Source organism: Ambystoma mexicanum, chromosome 3p (genome assembly GCF_040938575.1).
Source record: "Ambystoma mexicanum isolate Mex_15411 chromosome 3p, UKY_AmexF1_1, whole genome shotgun sequence".
In the NCBI taxonomy this organism is placed as follows: Eukaryota; Metazoa; Chordata; class Amphibia; order Caudata; family Ambystomatidae; genus Ambystoma; species Ambystoma mexicanum.
The window spans coordinates 1,219,744,732-1,219,763,941 of NC_090925.1; the positions used below are offsets into that span (position 1 = coordinate 1,219,744,732).

General features: G+C 50.3%; 1 protein-coding gene across 3 annotated transcripts in view; it reads right to left on the reverse strand.

Moving 5' to 3' along the window:
* The window catches only part of ANKHD1 (ankyrin repeat and KH domain containing 1), a 1,723,611-nt gene that overhangs the window by 978,018 nt on the left and 726,383 nt on the right, over window positions 1-19,210 (reverse strand). The gene's annotated exons all lie outside the window — the stretch shown is intronic.

Consider the following 19,210-nt stretch of genomic DNA (forward strand, 5'->3'; position numbering starts at 1 on the left):
TGGGTCATACTGCCCCCAGCCAATGACTTCCCTCTCGCCAAGCCCCGCCTCTGGCAGCCTTCCTAAGATTTGGTAGCACGTAAAGTGGCAGTATGACCAAGTGAAGAGCCTCAGAGGGGTAGGCGGGAGGGTTTGCATGTGAATCCATGCCAGACCCATGCTGGAGAACAACAGTTACAGGTAAGTAACTTGTTCCTTCTCCAGCATGGGGTCTGGCATGGATTCACATGCTCATGAATAAGAGAATACATAGCAGTACACACATGCACAACCACGGGAGGTGGCAACAGGCTCAACATTAAGCAATACAACAACTCAACATTAAGCATCTCTTACTTCCTCACCAGGCTCACCTTAAGCGAACAGGCTGCGCAGCACTGTTTGGCTGACCCTGGAGTCCCGATCGACCAGTAGAATCTTGTGAAGGTGTGCGTCGACCTCTACGTCACAGCCCTGCAGATGTCCAGCAGGGGCACACCAGACAGGAACGCTGTGGTAGCAGTGATCGCTCTGGTCGAATGGGCTCTCGGACGGCCGAGCAGTGGTCAGTTTGCCAACCGGTGATAGTGCATGATGCAGCCGGAGAGCCATCTGGAAATGGAAGCCTTCGAGAGAGCCTTCCCTTGATTCACAGTCCCAAAGTTCACAAACAGCTGTGATGTCTTCCGAAAACTCTTCGTGCGGTCCACGTAGAACTTCAGCGCTCTAGCTATGTCCAGTGAGTGCAGAGTCCTTTCAGCCGGCGACGAAGGAGACTGGAAGAAAACTGGCAACACCAAGGGTTCGTTGCGGTGGAGGTCCGACGGCACCATGGGCATGAAGGAGGGGTGCGTCCTCAGCACCACCCTCGTGTCGTGAAAAGTCAAGTATGGCGGCTTGCAAGATAAGGCCTGGAACTCTCCCACTCGTCAGGCGGAGGTGATGGCCACGAGAAACGCGGTCTTCCATGACAAACTTCAACGGTGCCGAATGCATAGGCTCAAATGGGGGGGCCCCATGAGCCTGGTCAGCACCACGTTGAGCTCCCACGCCGGGGCAGGGGCCTTCACCGGCGGGAATGATCGGAACAATCCTTTCATAAATTCATTCACCAGTCGATGAGACCACAAGGACGCCCGTCCCATATTTCTGGTGTATCGTGAGATGGCAGCCAGATGCATCTTGATGGAAGCGTGAGCTAGTCCAGCCTTGGCCATTGACAGTAGGTACGGCAATACTTGAGGGGCCGTAATCCGCAGAGGGTTAATCATCTGTGCACGGCACCAGACAGAGAACCTCTTCCATTTATGTCCGTATCACTTGAGAGTTGAGGACGCCCTGGCCTTTGCAAGAACCTCTCTGCAGTCGGCTGGGATGTCGTACCCTCCAAACTCTAGTGCTGCAGGAGCCAGGCCTGCAAGATCAGCGACTCCGGGTTGTGGTGAAGAATGGCGCTTCCTTCTCCTGAGAGAAGATCTGCGTCCGTCGGCAGCTTGACTGGTGTGGACGTTGACAAGTCCAGAAGGTCCGGGAACCAGATCTGTCTCGGCCACGCCGGTGCGACGAGGTTCATCCTGCACCGGGACCTCTTGAGCTGGTTGATGAGCCGGAGCAGCAACGCAGCGGAGGGAACGCATAAAGAAATAGGCCGTCCCAGGGGAACGAGAAAGCATCGCCCATGCTCCTCGGATGGGGGAACCTGCTGGTGAACCTCCGGCACTTGGGATTCGTCGCCGTCGCGAAGAGATCAATTTGGGTTTCGCCCCATCATCGGAAGAGTCGATCGACTTGATCCTGGCGTAGTTCCCACTCCCACTTTATTCCTGCCAGATGAAGAGGCACCCGAAACATCCCTTGGGCGACGGCCCAATGCCACAGATCCTGGGCTTCCTTGGATAGGGCAGGGGATCTGGTTCCGCCCTGCTTCCGGATGTAGAACATCGTGGTGGTGTTGTCGGTGAAGATCCTCACCACCTTGCCCTTGAGGGACGGAAGAAGAAACCTGAGGGCCCAGAACACTGCACAGAGCTCCAAGATGTTGATGTGGAGTGACTTCTCCGGGAGCGAAAGGCCTCTCGCGTGAAGATCTCCGGAGTGCGCTCCCCAACGTTCTAGGGAGGCGTCCGTCGTCACCGTCACCTGGTGAGCTGGGGTCTGAAAGTCCGTGCCCGCCGACAGATGAGAGCGGTTACCCCACCACCGGATCGTCTGACGGAACGTCTCGTTGAGGGATCCTGTCCCCCGAAGCTGCCTGTCGACTGGACCCTGCGGGCGTCGAGGAACTCTTGTAAGGGGCGCATCGGTAGCCTGCAAAGGCGCACCAGATAAATGCAGGAGGACATCATCCCGAGGAGGGACTTGACAGATCTTACCCTGGCCATGTCCGTGGCCAGCAGATGCAGCACCTTGCCCAGAATGGTCCTGGTCCTTTCCTCCGACGGGGGGGGGCCATCCACGCCACTGTCGAGCTTGGCTCCCAGAAACAGGGCGACTTGCGACAGAACCAGGTGGGATTTTGGAAAGTTGATGGAGAATCCCAGGTCCGTGAGCAGCTGGACGGTCTTCGCAGTGTGCTCCACGGCGAGCTCCCTTGTCCTTGCCCGGATGAGCCAGTCGTTCAGGTAGGGGTAGACGTGGATCCCCTGTAGGCACAGCCGCGCCGCCACCGGTGCGAGGCACTTGGTGAACACCCTGGGTGCCGACTTCAATCTGAACGGGAGGGCCTTGAACTGGTAGTGCCGCCCTTGGACCACGAACCTGAGGAACTTTCGGTGTCTTTTTAGAATGGGGATGTGGAAGTACGCATCCTACAAGTCCAACGACAACAGGAAATCGCCCTCCTCCAGCTGTCCCAGCACGTGCTGGAGGGTGACCATCCGGAACTTTGGTGCCTTGATGTACTTGTCCAGTCGTCGCAGGTCCAGGATGGGGCGCCAAACTCCTGTCTTCTTTTTTTACGAGGAAGTACCTTGAGTAAACTCCGGCACCCCGAAGCCTCTTTGGGACGAGCTCGATGGCACCCTTGTTGAGCATCGCCCTTACTTCCAACAGTAGTTGAGGGACGTGATTTTCCTTCCTGGCCACGGGTGGAACGCGAGGGCACTTCTTCTGAAACTCGAGAGCGTGCCCTTGGGCCAGGGCGTCACGCACCCAACGGTCGGTGGAGATGGACTCCCACACGCTGACGAACCTCGCCAGCCGGCCTCCCACCGGGGTGCTTCGGTGGGGGCCCGACCCTACGGTCGGTTCAATCTTGTTTGGAAGCCGCCTTGCCTCCTTGACCACCCCATCAACAACGGGCACCACCTGACTTGCCGCATCCCCTGTAGGCTTCCTGTGACGAAGATCTTGCCGCTTGGCGGTACGTGGTGGAGCCACTGCCAGATCCCTTGGAGGCACCTGGTCTGCCTCCGGAGCTCCGAAAGGACGGCCGTCATTGTTGGAGCACTCCCAGTGCCCGGGCAGTCTCCGTGTCTGTCTTGATGGCTTGAAGGGACTCATCAACCGCATTCCCAAACAGGTTGTTCCCGTCAAAGGGAATGTCCAAAGAACAAGTTACTTCTTACCTTGTAACGTTCTTTCGACGGGATGTTCCTCCGACATATTCCTTATCTTTGATAATACGTTTCCAGCTTGCTGGCCTCTGAATTTTTTTTTTCTTCTGTAGAGGGCGATGCGCGTCGACGTCCGCCGAGTCGATGTCCCTCGACGGCCACCTTATCGGCGCCGACGTCACCATGCCCATAAATAGCCACGCGCTGCGTCCGTTGCTCAGTTCCGTTTTGTAGCATAAGAAAAGTCATGCCTGAATTGGTTATTGACCTTGAAGGAGCATAAGCTGCAACCAGCAACCACAAGGGAAGTATCACTGCAGGGATGGATGGGAGGGGCAATGAGGAATACGTCGGAGGAACATCCCGTCGAAAGAACGTTACAAGGTAAGAAGTAACTTGTTCTTCGAAGGGATTGTGTCCTCCGACCTATTCCTATAAACTCCCATAGCAGTGGTATGTAATTGGAGGTGGGAGTGAGAATGTTATGTATCCCTTTAGGGATGGACCGAATGTAATACGGCCTTGCCAAATCTGGTCTCTTGAGTAGAGGAGGAATCCAGATTGTAAAATTTTGTGAATGTATGTGCGGACGACCATGTGGCAGCCGCACATATGTCTCGGACCGGCACCCCTCTTTGGAGAGCCGAAGAGGCTGCGATACCCCTGGTTGAATGAGCCCTGAGCTTTTGGGGTGGCTCTTTCCCTGCCAGTTTGTAACATTCCAGAATGGCCAAAATAATCCACCTGGAGATGGTTTGTTTTGTTATGGGTAGTCCCAACTTGTGACCGGAGTATCCTACAAACAGTTGGTCTGCTTGCCTGACCCTAGCCATTCTGCTGATATAAAAGCTGAGAACTCGCCTTGGGTCCAGCCTTTGTAGCCTTTCCTCCTCTTTCCCCGGATGGGGAGGAGGGTAGAACGAAGGTAAGGTAATTTTCTGAGTAATATGAAACTCAGAAACCACCTTTGGGAGGAAATTGGGCTTCACCTTTAGGACAACTTTGTCCTTGTGGAAAATTGTATGTGGGGGTTTACAGGAGAGAGCTTGTAGCTCACTCACCCTCCTAGCAGATGTTAGTGCTACCAATAGGACAGTTTTAAGCGTGAGAAATCTCAGCGAACAAGAGTGAAGTGGTTCGAATGGAGTGCCCATTGGGAAGTTTAAGACTAAATTTAAGTCCCATAAGGGAACCTGAAATGGTTTTGGGGGATAAACATTAGTTAATCCCTTGAGAAATTGTACCATTAGAGGAAGTTTGAAATACGATGGTTCCTCTGCAGTGCGCTTGAAGATAGAAAGCGCTGCGAGATAGCCTTTTACAGTGCCAACTTGAAGGCTTGAGTTTGCCAAGTAGAGTAGAAACGATAACACCGTTGGTGTACCACATAAAAAAGGGTCGATATTCTCTTCCCTCCACCAGCTGCAAAATTTGTTCCAACGGCAGCGGTATAAAGTCTTTGTTGCTGGCCTTCTGGCCGAAAGCAACACCTCCATGACGTCATCAGGGAGATCCCAATCCTTGTACCTCACCCTTTCAGAAGCCAAGCGTGAAGGTTGAGGGTTCTGGTGTCTGGATGGAGAACCTGACCTCCCTTCTGCGAGAGAAGATTCTCTTTGAGTGAAAGACGGATTGGAGGGCAGATGGACATATCTAGAAGGTCCGGGTACCACGTTCTCCTGGCCCAATCCAGGGCAATTAGGATCATGGTTTTCCGGAATCTTCTCAACCTCCTGATCATTTGAGGAATAACGGGGACTGGTGGAAACGCGTAAAGGAGTGGAAACTCCCAGTCCACTACGAACGTGTCTCCCAGAGCTCCTCTCGGGGGAAATTCCCTTGAACAGAACAGATCGCACTTCCTGTTGGTGCTTGTGGCGAACAGATCCACCCGAGGGGTTCCCCAAAGGGCGAAGATCTCTTGAAGGACTTCCTGAGCTAGCTCCCACTCGTGGGAGACGGTGCTCTGCCTGCTCAGAGCGTCCGCTGTCGAGATCTTCTCTCCGGCTAGGTGGACTGCCGATAGAGAGATTCCTTCCCGAATTACCCAAAACCGGAGCTGCATCGCCTCTCTGCACAGTGCCAGTGATCCTACGCCTCCTCTTTTGTTGAGGTAGTGCATGGCCACCGTGTTGTCCGTCATTATCAGGACATTTCTCCCCTGTACTGATGGCAGGAAAGCTTTCAGCGCTAGTCTGATCGCTCTCAGCTCCAATAGGTTGATGTGTAGTCTGGACTCCGATGGAGACCAACGACCGCTGATGGTCAAGTCGTTGGCATGGGCTCCCCACCCCGTGAGTGAGGCGTCTGTGACTACTGTTATCTCCGGCCATGGTTGCCAAAACAGTTCTCCTTTCAAGATGTTCTCTGGATAGGCCGACCATTGAAGGTCGCGGGCTACCTTGTCCGGAATCCGGAGGAGATCTGTCATTCTCTGTGAGAATTGCAACCACTGACTTCTCAGTGCCCACTGAAGAGATCTCATTCTCAGGCGAGCCTCTGGCACAAGGAAGATGCAGGATGCCATGAGGCCTAGCAACCTCAAAAAGTCAAAGGCTGGGAGACGTTGGGCATTTTGGAACTTGTTTACCATCTGTAGAATATCTTGAGCCCTCACCTCTGGTGGCGAGGCTTTTCCCAGGGAAGTGTTCAGGACCGCTCCAATGAATTGGAGTGTCTGTGATGGTATCATCTGTGACTTCTTTAAATTGAGGGAGAAGCCCAGTTTGTGAAGGAAGTGGCAGACATAATCTAGCTGGATCTGAGCTTGTTCCGAAGATAGAGCCCTGATCAGCCAATCGTCCAGGTAGGGGTAGACGTGGATCCCTTCCCTCCTTAGATTCGCAGCCACTACCGACATTAGCTTGGTGAAGACCCTCGGGCGGAGGTCAGCCCAAATGGCAGAACTCGAAATTGATAAGCATCCTGAAGGTCCAGAGATACCAGCCAGTCCTGGAGCTGGAGGGCCTGAAGGATCTGAGAGAGAGAGTTACCATCTTGAACTTGTCCTTCCTGAGGAACTTGTTCAATTCTCGTAAGTCCAGGATGGGTCTCAGTCCTCCGTCCTTTTTTGGTATGAGAAAGTAGGGGGGAGGACCAGCCCTTGTTCCTGTCCGCTACAGGTACCGGTTCTATGACACCTTTCTCTAGCAGGTCTATAATTTCCTGCAAGAGGAGCGGATATGGAACTTTTAGTGTGCTGTTCCCCAGTGGATGACTGCGAGGGATGTGTAGAAAGGGTAGGCAGTAACCCTGGGCAACTGTCTCCAATGCCCAAGCATCTGACGTTATAGCCTGCCATTCTGTCAGATGGTGAGTTAACCTGCCCCCTACAGGTGTATTGTGTGGAAAGGCCTCAGAGTGGTTTGGGGGCGTCTGATGCAGATGCCGAGGGTAAAGAGGTACCTGCTGCTGCTGCGGCCTTAGTACTTTTGACCCGTCCACCTCGGGTGGATCTCCTTTGGCCTCTGAGCCGGCTATACTCTGCCTTTCCCGAATGCGGAATAATAGCTAAAGGACCTTCCTCTCCCAGAGGTTCCTGAGGGGCGAAAAGGAGTTTGGCGGATAGCAGCTCCTAAAGATTTTGCTGCTGCTTTAGAAGTCTAACTTTTCCAGACTGTCATCAGCCTTTTTTCCAAATAGTGAAGAGCCGTCAAAGGGCATATTCAAAAGTCTGGCCTGTACATCTGTAGCAAAGCCAGACTTTTGCAACCACGCATGCCTGCGGATTGTTGTACTTGCCGCCATGTCCCTGCTGATACTGTCAGCGGAATCGATGCCAGTTTGAAGTGATTCGCACATGGCATCTTTGCCATCTTTAATAATGTTAAGGAAGGCTTCTTTTTCCTCTCCTTCGGGTATGCAGTCAGCCGCTGATGAAGCACACTCCCATAGTGTGTGACTGAACCTGGCGAGCGTACAGGTGGCGTTAATGGACTTCAACGCCATACTACAAGCAGAGAAGACTTTCTTCGCCATAGAATCGTACCTCTTGTCATCTCTATCCTTTGGGACAGTCGGGTAAGCGGTCCTACTGCTAGATGAAGTTGCCGCTTGAACCACCAGGCTCTCTGGAGTCGGTGTTTTGATAAGTATTCAGGGTCAGCAGCCGCTACCCTATACTTGGCTGACAATCTTTTAATGACCGCAGGGATAACTTCAGGAGTTTCCCAATTAGATGTAATTTTCCTTTGCAAGGCTGCATGGAAGGGGACCACAGGGTCCTCCTGTGGACCTTTGTCTAATATGTCTGTTAAATCATCCTGTTGAAAAACAGGGGAAGGCGCAGACCAACCCATAAATTCAATAATTCTTGTCATAAGGGTTCTTTAGGGTGTTTCGGCATGTTCCCCTGGGTCTGGCTTAACAAATTCCACTTCTGGGGTAGCCTCATGTAGTGACTCTTGTAGGTCCTTCAGCCTTCTTTCCTCAGAGGTGAAATCCTCTGAAATAGGCAGTGTGGTCCTCTGTAACCCAAATGTTTCCTGGTCAGAATCTTCCCCCTCTTCAAAAATTGAAGATAGTCCAGGGTACTCTGACCTCTGAAATGGTGTAAACCCATCTCTAAGGCAGAAGGAGCCAAAGTTGTCATTATTGGGCGAGAAAACGTCGATGCCGATGTGACAGGCTTCGAAAAAACTGGAAGGGGTCTCGAAGAACTCGAGAGGATCGGGATCCTACTCGAGGACATCGACGACGGTCTTGGCGTCGTGACGGAGGCCCCTGGAATAACCGTTGGCTGTGGAGTAGCCTTGGTCTTCTCTTTCATCGGCGTGGACGATGGCGTCGAGGAACCCTTCGACAATGGCATCGATGGCGCCGATCCATGCGGCAAAGGAATCCTCGACGACGGCAAAGGAATCCTCGACGACAGCGTCGAAGATGGTGCCTTCTTACCCGATGGCTCGTGGCGCTCTTGGGTGGAATGTTTTGCCGGGTGCTGCGACTCGCAGCGTTTTGATTTTTTGGGGTTTTCACCCGGGGTATCACCCTCAGCTGTCTTCGAGGGGGTCGAGGCCGCGTTCTCGAAGACGCTTAACATTTTCTTTCTGAATTCCTCCCACTCAGCTTGAGAGCTGTGTTTTGTGGGACAGGAGACCCTTTCTGGGGACACAGAAGACGACGAGGAAGGGGATCTTCGACGTCTCTTTTTTGAGTGTCTTGATCTCGACGAATGGTGGGAGCTCTTTCGAGATCTAGAATGGGAATGTTTGACGGCGAGGAGACGAATGCCTCGACTCAGCCGAAGAAACCTTCGCAGAGGTTTTTGACTTACCTCTCTCGAGCTTCCCCTTGCGCTCCTTCAAGGCTTTCGCCGTCATGGACATGCAGTCCTCACACTCCGAACAATGGTGCTCGGATCCCAAGCACCACAAGCAGATCCTGTGTGGATCCATTATTGACATTTTTTTTACCGCAGTCTTGACATTTCTTGAAGCCGGATCGCGGCGTCGTCGGTTCCGATGAAGATGCCATCGAGAACGAGTAGGTATTATTCGAGTAGATATAGAGTTATCCTGACTGAACTGAGCAACGACGTTCGGAGGCCCCACGAAGCGCGGAAAAACGGAACTGAGCAATGGACGCAGCGCGTGGCTATTTATGGGCATGGTGACGTCGGCGCCGATACGATGGCCGTCGAGTGACATCGACTTGGCGGATGTCGACGCACAGCGCCCTCTACAGAAAAAATAAAATTCTGAGGCCAGCAAGCTGGAAATGTATTATCAAAGATAAGGAATACATCGGAGGGCACAATCACTTCAAAACCTTGGTTTGTACGTCCTGGCGGAAATCCGTCGCCTTGAGCCATCCTCGTCGTCTCAGGCAAACGCCGTTGCCCAACTGACGGAAACCGGTGTCGGCGATGTCCGTTGCCACTGTGATGGCGTGGTCCGAAGCAATCTCACCTTCCTGTAGGATTTCAAGGGCCTTGGCACTTTTGGCATCCGGAAGGAAGTCCAACAGCGGGGCGATTTTGAACCACAACTCCCTGTCGTAGCGGGCTACGATAGCCAGGGCGTTGGTCGCCTTGATAGTCGTCGCTGCGGATGAGATGACCTGTCGTCCCATCGTGTCCAGCTTCCTGCCTTTGCCGTCCGGCGGGGAAGTTGATGTCGAGGCCGATGCCCCACCAGCTTTCTTCTTTGCCGCCGCAGAGACGACCGGATCCGGGGTAGGTTGCACCCGAAGGCACAAGGGGGCAGCGTCGGGGACCCGGTACTACTTCTCGTACCGGTCCCTCTTTGCCGTGGCAGGGTTCTTGAGGAGGGCGAGCCCCTCATCCCAGATGTCATCAAGAAGTGGTACGGCGAGGACCGTCTTCCTTTTAGCCTCGCGCCGTTGGTAAAGGAACCCTTCCTTCTTCTCTTCTGGGCAGAGCTGGAAGAGCTCGGATGCCCTGGAAATCATGGCATGAAAGGATCCAATCTCGTCAGGCGGGGACGCTCGGGCAGGGGGCGACGGGGGACACGTCCCGTCCTCGCCTCCGTCGTCATCTGTACCTGTCGTAGCCGTGTCCGTGCCTGTATTATCCCCGTGGGTAGCAGACCGGGGGGAAGGCAGAGCATGCCGCAGAGGTGGGAGAGGTGGCGTAGGATGCGTCGTCCTCCTCTTATGCGGTGTACTTTCCGAAGGTCCTGGCTCCGGTTCCCCCGTCGGGTCTGGCTCAGGTACCTCCGTCGGGGAGAGGGGCAACCTTGTCCTCATCTCTGAGCATAAGGACTGAATCGCTGACAAAATGGCTGCCGAAGTGTCCTACGGCGCCGGAAACGACAGGCGCGAGGGCTCTTGAAGAACCTCGTCGGCGACACCGTCGCTCTCGTTGTCACCCTCGTCGGGATCCCTCCCGATGGTCTGGGCCTCTTCCACGACTTCGATGACCTCTTCTTCAGAGGTCGTGTCCGTATCCACGATGGCCACCTGTCCCTCCCCCACCTTTTCCAACGAGGACTTCGTGAGGGTCTTCTCAATGGGCCTGAAAGACTACTCCCTCCGTGGTGGCAGGGAGACTGGGTCCTGAGGTCGCCTCCACTGGCATAGCCTCCACAGGCTGAGCCAGGGCCGCTGCGACATCCTCAATCGAGGTTTTAGCAGGGTGAATTAAGGCCATCGTCACCTTCTGTACGCCTGGGGCCTTCACCTTGGGGGAGGGGGGGTCCAAGCCTCCCTCCCCCTCTGCCGGAATCTTCGAGATCGACCGGGGCCTCTCCAGAAGCTTCGCCGGGTTCTCGGACTTCCTCTTACCCGACCCAGAGCGTTGGCTCGTGGTTGATGGCGCCGGGGAGGATGCGCCCTGCCTGGCAGCCAAGGAGCCAGACCGTTCGGCGCTCTGGGTGCCCACGGACTCGCGGTGCTTGGCCTTTTGTTGGGCCCCCGTCGCCGGGGCGCCCTCACTGGACTTAGAAGACCGCTCTGACTTCTTTTTCTTCTTCTCGCCTGACAGACTCTTCCCTTCCAGCCAGTTGGCGAGACGGAGGTGGCGATCCTTCATGGTCCGCTCCGACATGTTCCCACAAAACGCACAGTCCTTCTCCGTGTGCGTCTTGTCCTCATGGAGACAGTAGAGGCATAACGAATGCTCGTCCTCCTTGAAAACATTCTGAAGCTGGCATCCAGGGCAGGTCCTGAACAGCTTCCCGGGCGTCGAGCTTCCTTTCTCCTGGGCCATGTCCGGGGTAGGCCTCGGAACTTCTGGAAACCTCCAAAAGCGTAACTCGACGAAATCTTCACCCTTGAGGGGCGTAGAAAACTCCAAAATGGATCCCCATTGATCGGAAGTAGAAACGGTGGAGCTTGAGGCTCTATTTAACCGAAAAATGAGAAAAATCTCCTGAAAAAGCGTGAAAAAGCAGCAAAAGCTCGAGAGCTACAGCACGAGGACTCCCAACACTTGAACGTGCGGTAAAAATCTGAGGATGGCTGCCAGAGGCGGGGCTTAGGGAGAGGGCAGTCATTGGCTGGGGGCAGTATGACCCAGAGACCAGCGATTGGTTACTACTAAGAAAGACAGATCGGAAACAAAACTGATACTAATTTTTTTCTATACCGAGGATTCCCGGCATGACGGGGAATATTCATGAGCATGTGGATCCATGCCAGAACCCATGCTGGAGAACTGTAGCTTTGAGCTGTACTGCCGCAACTTGCTCACCTGCCCTAACCTGCACTGTAATTGCCCCTCCTTGCACTAATTGCATGTCCGACCTCCTGCCTAGAAGCCACTTTAGAAGAAAACGTAGCACCTGAATGAACCGCATGCATGACCTTTGTTGAGTCATGCCTGCAGTATTGCTCTCCTAGCTACTGTTTGATTGATTGCTTATTCTAGTCACCCTACTGGCCTGTAATTGTCGATGCCGTTATGCTCTATTACATTAACTAATATGATACTAGACGGCATGTCCTACCCTTCTATCGGGTAACTACACTTTAGTCGAGACCAGCGTGCTCAAGGGCACTGCAAGATCTGCCTGTTTTAGCCTGCTCAGGGTAGCTCACTTTTCCTTAAATGATAGGGCTAACTAACTAGCTTTCCTAGAAAGCTACCGCCGATACTACTAGCATGCTCCCCCTATCCACCAGCCAGACTGCCTACCTTCTACGTATTATAACAAATATCATGCCATACAGTATGCTTCCACACTCACCTAACCCCTTGCACTCTCCCAATCTCAACAACACGTCAATCACCAGATCACTTTCAGATATGAACGACATCCAAGGACTACCACCAAGTAATCCTTGCCCCAACTTCAGCTAGGAAATTACGACTCAGAGCTAGATTAGCTAAAATCTACGAGCCACCTATCAGTTCCATCCCCACTATAACAAGACTAAGGACTATGCCAACCCGGCCCGGCCAAACCAATCTAAATTCAAACATAGCTTGTAACCTTGACCTCAGGCCTTTAAATAACCTAGCCAAATATAGCAAACCTAAAAAGATACAAGTCCACCACCCTACCATAATTACCGCGAGTCCTCAAATTAAGGGCGCTCTAATCAACGCCAGATCTTTAGTGGCACACGCCACAAATTGCTGACCTGATCCTTAGAGAAGACTTTGACTTCCTCGCCATTACAGAGACATGGCTACACCCGGCAGCTGGCCCTATGCTTATGTTAGCAGTCCCGGATAGTTATTCCATGTTGAAACAAGACAGACTTAAATCTAAAGGAGGTGGTATTGCCATTATCTACAAATGAAGCCTCTCCATGAGATTAGCTACTCCTAGCAATGTCCTCTCTTGCAAATTACTCTGTTAAAGTTCCTCTCACTAATGCCCAAACCCTCAATATCCATTTTATTTACTCCCCCCGCCACCCCCCGGCCCTCCTGGAACGTTCGACGAGGACATTAACACCATTCTATCCAGTAACCACAAAAGTTCCATACAGGTACTCATTCTTGGGGACTTCAATATGGTCTTCAACAACCCATCTGACCAACCTGCCATCACTACCCTTAACACCCTTTCGGAAATAGGATTCCACCAAAGAAGCAATGCTCCTACCCATGCTAAAGGTAGAATGCTTGATTGGGTTGCTGACTACAATTGCCAAGCCAACATCCGTTCCATCTCTCACCTTTAGCCTCGACGGACCACCACCTTGTGTCATTCATGCTTTCTACCATTAGACCCGCACCCCCACCAGCCATTAGGGATCCACCTACGCCAACCAGAAATAATTTTCTTTTTTAAAACTGTAGAGAGACTTATCCCGACCTTACTCCCCACCCTCAACACGCTCCCTGACAACTCGGATCCCGAGACCTTGGTCGATTAATATAATAAAATCATGTCCACCTCGCTGGACTCGATTGCCCCCTTCAAACTCAGACCAAGTAAGCCCAAAACACATTTGAATAGATGGTTTACACCATTCCTTAAAAACCCATCAGCAGCTAACAAACTTAAACTCACTAAACACTCAGCCCTCTACAAAAAAGAAATATGCCTAGCAAAACGGATCTCCTTCGACACGCGTATATCCCAAGCTAAATCCAATATGAAGGAACTATTCTCAATCCTCAAAGAAATAGAGACCCCCATAGCATCACCTGACACATGCATCAAAGACAAAAAATGATGCTCAGAGATCCAAAACGCACTAGCCAACAAGATTTACACTCTACAAAAAAATCTTCTGTAAAAAAGCCTCCTTAAAAACCCCCGCTATCCAAACCTAGAAAAAGTATTACAGCCAACTAATCTACCCGATTTAACTTCACTAAAGTCTCCACTCTAGAAGTGGAAAGAATCATTTTGTCACGGAAACCCTCCAATTGTCAGGGTGATCTATGTCCAGCACAGCTCATCAAGGATGCTGCCCGAGACCTCTCCTATTTCATTACGAAACTAATTAATGCATCCTTTTCCACTGGCACACCCCCACAAATCTTAAACAATCCTGGGTACTTCCGCTCCTAAAAAGAAAAAAGCTACCCTTGACCCTTCCATGCCAACGAACTATAGACCAATCACAACCGTACCCTTTCTCCTAAAAATCCTGGACAAAGTTGCCTACATACAAATCCAGAAGCATTTGGAAGCACACCAGCTATTAAGAGCTAGACAATCAGGCTTTCGTCCACAACATGGAACCGAGACAGCACTCATCGACCTTAAGACCCAAGTCAATGGGCTTAGGGATAACGGTAAAGCCGCCCTACTCCTCCTCCTAGACCTCTCGGCTGCATTCGACCTGGTCGACCATAGTATCCTATGCACCCACCTTAACACAGCTGCTCACTTCTCCAATGATGCCATTACCTGGATCAGAACCTTCCTAAATGGCAGAACAATGTGGGTCTTCTCGCCACAGCATCGGCATATCCTATACCTATCACTTGCGGCGTGCCATTGGGCTCATGTGTCTCGGCCACATTGTACAACATTTTTACCAAGCCCCTTTTCGATGATCTGGATCATCTCGGTATCACCTACACTAATGATGCAGATGATACCCAGATCCTCCTCCCGCTTTCTGGGGATTATGGAAAGGATTTGGCCTTGGTGAATAGAGTACATCATCCAGGCATGGATGACCACACACCGACTATGCCTGAATGATGATAAAACTGAACTCATCATCCTGGGAACCACCTCTAGCCTAAAGAAACTTGGTCCCGTCTACTACTCATTCATAATCGACGGCAACAGTATTAAAGTCAGACAAGAGGTAAAAACGCTGGGCTTTTACCTGGACTCAAACCTCTCATTCACTAAACAGGTCAATTCCCTAGCATCCTCCACGGCCTAAACGTGCAAACTGATCCGTATAGCTAAGCCATTTCTCTCCGACTCTAGCTGCACGACCCTAGCTAGAGCCCTCATTCTGTCCCTTTTGGACTACTGCAATGCCCTATATCTAGGGTCTACTAAAGCGACCACCAGAAAACTCCAAATCCTACAAAATGCCCTCAGAGCGGCATTAAGCATCTCCACATCCCTGCGAGCAGCCGCCAGAATAACTGGCTCCCAATCAATGACAAAATTCTGTTAAAAACTCTGTCACTCACAAATCTCTCAATAACGCTGTGCCTAAATACCTGGTCAACAGATTCCACAGACAGACTACCGTGAGACCATCCAGAACAGCCTACAAAGATTGCCTCTCTATTCCTAATTTCAATCGATCCACAATAGGTGGCAACAGCGTCCTGGTGAAAGCAGCCAAACTGTGGAATTCACTACCGCCCACTCTGAGAATGGACCTCCCCTACCAAAACTTCTGGACTAACATCATCCTCTGGCTGAAAGTCAATGATCATTAAATGCAACAAGTAGCCAGGTATTACTACGAGGAGCACCGCCCCTCCTTTCCATTGATTATTTGTACATACTATATTTCATTCACACTTCGATATTTTACCATTGTAAGTGTTTGCTTGCTCCTGTACTCTATTTTATACATAATGTACCTATATTTGCTTGTATGTATATAACTACGCTGTTGCAACTAAGCTTCGCATATACATGTAATTGCTGCGCACTGTTACCCGAGGGTATGCTTTTGCATTATAAATAAGAAAACAAACAAACCAGCTCTGTGATGGGGGTCCAGGTGGCTTAATTGGGACTTGATTGGTCCCACCAACTCAAAGGGAAGAGACGTCCTTGCAGGGGCCTCTCCGTCGATGTGAACTTGGCGATTCGGACATGCAGCAGAGCTTCACCGGGCAAACCAACGGTCCAGGAGTTGCAGCAGCTGTCCTCTTCAAGCTCTTCTTCGGTTCCTTCGTCCAGTGGTCGACTCTGCCTTCCAAGCCAAAATACTCTCCTTTTATTCAGTTCTCTCCCATTAATTCCAGCCTAGCTGTCACTCACCCAGCAAGGTGGCTGTCCTTGCCCGACAGCCAGCCAATCGCCACAGAGTGCATTTGGGTCTCCTAGGAGACCAAGCACAGGGAGTTTCGGACACCTCCCTCACTTCCTGCCTACCCCAGATACTCTGGAGCCAGAGGCAGGTTTCACTCCTGAAGCCCGCCAAAGGCGAATGAACAAAGACCAAACCTGGTTTGGCGTGCAGAAAAAAAACTCTAGAAGGACCTTTCCACAAAGACATGGAGAAAAAAGAAGACCGGTCACCATTTTAACAAAGAATGTTACAAACTCTGTCACTCACAAATCTCTCAATAACAAAGAGAGATTTTCCCATTTGGAAAGATGGCTCCCGTGGTTAACGTTACCGAGTCCGCGAACAGTCGCAGTAAATGCAAACCTTGGTATTCAAACAAAATCACTACCACCAGCCATTTCAATGAGGAAAGGGTAAAAAACGATGTTTACATGAGCATTTAGACAGGGTATACTAAGTAACCCCTCCAGCACTATTGTAAGATAGGGTGTGCAAGTACAATGCTAAGTTAAGTCAATTTCACTTTACTGCTCTGGGAAACAGTTTATCCCAGAGAAGGTATTTAAACCTTACCAAATCTAAAAGACTTCCATGTGCCACTGCACTGAAGGTGCTGTGTGTCAATTGTAAAAGATGATGCCTATGGAGTTGGTTAGACTCCATAACCAAAAAGAAACAGTTTATAAAATCACATTAAAATACATGAGTGGTAAAAAAAAGGGTCTCACTCCCTCCAGGTTAAAAAAAAATCAAGTCCTCAAAATCCAGCAAAGTTGCTGGGTGTCTCTAAGGTGGACAGAATTAGCACATTCTTGAGAATTCTCCCGAACAAGGATGTCAAGCAAATGTCGAGAATGACTTACCACCGGTCGAGGGCGTTGAAGCACCGACTAAAGCTTTCTGGAGATCAGCAAAGAAGGATTCTTAGCTGGAACAGTTAAAGACAATGCTGGTTGGCTAAAACGACTGTCGTCAGCAAAATACTCCCCTTCGAAGGAGTCTTGGCACCAATGACAATCTGAAAAATGGCTGCAGGAGGATTACTATCATAAATTCTAGCTGGTGTCACCCCCGAGTCTGCCAATGATTCAAACTGGCAGGGTCTGCCCAATCCTGTACAGCCTGCGGCTACCACACCTGCCCACCAACAGAACACAATTGGCCAGGATGTGGACTGGGACCAGACAGTTCGACCCCCACATCTGACCACAAAATACACTGCTGCTTTGCCTGGGAAAGCTCTAACCATATCTGGCAAATCTGGCCTTGAGAGGGCAGTAAGAAAGCCAAAAGAACAGATGACCAAAAGGATTTGGGAGTGAAATACCATTGCATAGCCATAAGGTAATTTCTAAAGGGCACTATGTGGTACAAAGGAAAATGTTCATGCAAGAATGTAAACAAACATGGGAGAAAAATCTCTTGCCACCTGCCTATCCTAGATACATTACGCAAATAAAGTGAAAGGGATTTATTTATTTTTATGCATTTGAATTTGTATAGCGCACATCAGCCCGGGGCATTGTGGTGCTGTTACAGTATGTTCACTTGGTACAGTAATGCATTACAGCAGGTAAGTATATTCAGCAGCAGGTAAGTACATTACAGCAGGTAGGTACACTATTATGTTACATATAGTAGTGTGTGAAGGACAGGTGAGGAGAGCGGGTTAGTTTAACAGAATTGTTAACAGCTGTTTGCAGAATGCAGTGTAAGATTTTTTGTTTCTTAATGCAGTGGGTAGAGCGTTCCAACTTTTCGGTGCTAGGTCTTTTAAGCTGGACCTGCCAGCTTTGCTTCTTTTGAAGGTGGGTACTTGGATCTGGTTGGTCAGATGGGATCTAGTGGGTCTGGTGGACGAGTTGGTAGTGATTCTTTCGGATAAGTAGGGAGGGTGTCGGCAGAGAGGCATCTATGTGTGATGCCATGGTTTTGAAAAGGATGCATTCTTTTATTGGAAGCCAATGGGCCTCTTTCCGGCCTGAGAGATGTGTTCCCTTTTGGGAATACTCAGTGCAGCTCTCAGGGCATTGTTCTGTGTGATTTGCATTTTGTTTATATTTTTTGCTGAGGTGCCCAGGAATAGGGCATTGCAGTAGTCCCGTTTGGTGCCTACTGTGGCTCTGGCTATTGATAGACAGTTGTTGGTGGAGAGGAAGGGTTTAACCGCATTGATTACCTTAGTGGTAAGTGCGGCGGAGGAGGCTATAGCAATGACCGGACATTGACAGAGTTGAGTCACGGTATACTCCTAAGGTTTTTACTGCTGAAAAGACTGTAATGATGGAGTTGTCAATATTAAAGGTTTTGTATTGAGGAGGGAGTTTGTTCAAGGTTTCCCCAGTGCCTACTATGAGGCTCTCTTTTTCCCCCCGTTTAAACAGAGGCCGTTGGCTGCCATCCATATTTAGGATAGAAAGTATACACACTGCATTTCACTGTAAGGTGATCAGCGCAGTGTAAAACAAACCAAGTATTTTAAAATGGAGGAAAGAGACCCCCCCTGCACCGATGCAGTGGTGACAGATCAGTGCTCAGCAAAGTAAGGCAAAAAGACGTACTTGTCGCCAAAAGTAAGAGCAAGTTCAAAACAGCAAAATATTAGGGGTTTCACGGATTTCCACGGCAGGAAGGCATCAAAAAGAAAATCTTTCCCCAACGCTGACCTATACAAATCCATAGCTAGACCGATTGTGTCACATTCGAGTTTGTTACCAGAAAGCAAGCTGACCTTTCACAGGTCATGCAAAAAGTTATTTCCTCTAGAGGGATGCATTTGCAGCAGCGCTTATGAGAATCCTACCTCTTTCATATCTGTAAGGCTGCCACATAGAAGTCTTCACATTGTATCAATGTTTGGTCTCAAATGCAAGAACTGATGCCAAAGTGGGAACGGCATGTGAGGAATCTGATGTGTATGGCTGTGGGTTTTGTTTTACTATTTTATTAGTTCGAACATCCATGAACTTCACTTCCGAGGGTCATGAGTGCGCTATTCCATCAAATACTTAAGAGCGATGAAGATGGAGCTAGGCATTTAAAGTGCATTTCTATGTTGTCTATCATTTACTTTCTTAACCTATTCTATAGCATTTGGCAGGAAGATAGAATATAACAAAGATATCCATGATGGAGAAGGACACGTTACTTGAAACTTCAATTCTCTATCAAGGGAATCTTCATTATATAGTAGCTATCTGTGTAAACCACTAAAGAACACGTAAGGAAATTACTAGTATCCAAATTCAAAATAAAAAAGGACCATTAAATGCCAAAGGGGCACTTTATGGTAGACTGTAGTAGTCTGGAACCTT